General features: G+C 33.2%; 1 non-coding gene across 1 annotated transcript; it reads right to left on the bottom strand.

Moving 5' to 3' along the window:
• Window positions 1–1,274: 1,274 nt before the first annotated feature.
• LOC121216566 (small nucleolar RNA R71) lies at window positions 1,275–1,381 on the bottom strand. Its single transcript, XR_005912746.1, has one exon. It is a non-coding gene; the product is annotated as a small nucleolar RNA R71 (small nucleolar RNA).
• Window positions 1,382–1,671: the final 290 nt, after the last annotated feature.

The raw sequence follows: 1,671 nt of genomic DNA, 5'->3' as shown, positions 1-1,671 counted from the left end.
ATAGTTGATTGTATGTTGTGTTCATAGATGTATTTTTAATTCTGGAAAGGTTAAATATACTGGCTCTAGAATCGTTATTTGACAGAATATTCGTAGCACTCTAGACATAGATGTTGCGAGTTGTGAAGAGAATAATGTTCATTGCAGTTATTAATCCAAAGTTTTGTAGACATACAGTGACTTAGATTTTTAGCTGAAAATCTAGCTATCAAAATAGGTAGGTTACAATAGTAACTGTCTGAGCAGTTAATTAGACAATATTTTGCCATGACATTATTTTGATATGAGCATTTCAGCTGAACAATTTTAGCCCTATTCATTCAACAACAGAATTACTCTTGCTTTTCTCTGTAATTTGCCACTATATTTTATTTTCCATATCAATTCTCTGTTTCTAGTATTAAATTACACTAATTCATTATACCAACGTGTTATTCAATTTAAGAGTATTTCTTGCTATTTCGTATAGTTAATAGGATTATAATAACTTAATCAATCTCTTACCAATTTCCGATATCTGTGGAGATGATACTTACTTATCACTTTATTACTTGAATGACGTGTACACTTGCACAATTGTATTAGTTATTTACACGCAACAAGTTTTTAGCACCGTTGCCGGGGATCGACAACATTGGTGAAAAGTTGATTTGTTATTATTCTTTTTATTTTTTTAGAATAATTAATTAGTATTTTATTTGATTTTTCAAGTTTTACACTAGTGAATTAGAAGAAGTATTCAAGAGGATACAAAATACTATTTTGATCCTGAGATTGAAAGGACACTAAGGTGAAGAAGGAAAGCATTAAGAGAAATGGAGAGGATGATAAATGATCCAATCAGAGAAGGTTAGGTACTCTAGAGTGAAAGGAATGCTGATATTCCTTGAACCTTAGATGACAGAGATAGACCAATCAGAGAACATGTAGTGTCTAGTTTGAGTGATCTAAGTCTGGGAATTGTTAGGCCACATATTAAAACTCAACACTTTGAATTTAAACCAGTAATGTTTCAGATGCTGCAGACGGTAGGGAAGCTTAGTGGTTTACTAACTGAAGATACCATATTGCACTTGAGACTTTTTCTTGAAGTCCGTGACTCATTCAAGCAACAGGGTGTTCCTGAAGATGCCCTTAGATTTAAATTATTCCCTTATTAATTGCTAGATCATGTGAGATAATGGTTGAGTGCATTACCATCAGGTATGGTGGCATCTTGGAATGAACTATGTCAGATATTTTTGCTTAGGTACAATCCTTCCAACATGAATGCCAAGCTGAGGAATAACATTACATCGTTCAGGTAATCTGAAGATAAGACTTTATATGAAGCATGAGAGTGTTTCAAGGAATTAATTAGAAAATTCCCGATGTATGGTTTTCAGAATTAGACACAAATAGAAATGTTCTGCAATGGATTAAATGCACATACACGAAAGGTGGTGGATGCATCTGCTAATGGGGCGTTGCTTGAAAAATCCTACAATGAAGCATACAAAATTCTGAAAAGAATAGCAAATAATGATTATCAGTACCCCACTACAAGAGTTGGTACTGGTAGAAGAGTTTTTGGAGCAATGAAACTTGATGCGATTATATTGTTAACAGCTTAGGTATCATATTTAATGAATATGATTAAAACTCTAAAAAGACCCTCTGCAGTGCAAGAGA

This window comes from Gossypium hirsutum, chromosome D04 (genome assembly GCF_007990345.1).
Source record: "Gossypium hirsutum isolate 1008001.06 chromosome D04, Gossypium_hirsutum_v2.1, whole genome shotgun sequence".
Taxonomy (NCBI): domain Eukaryota; kingdom Viridiplantae; phylum Streptophyta; class Magnoliopsida; order Malvales; family Malvaceae; genus Gossypium; species Gossypium hirsutum.
The sequence above is the reverse complement of the archived record's forward strand: the minus strand, read 5'-3'. Positions and strand labels throughout refer to the sequence as shown.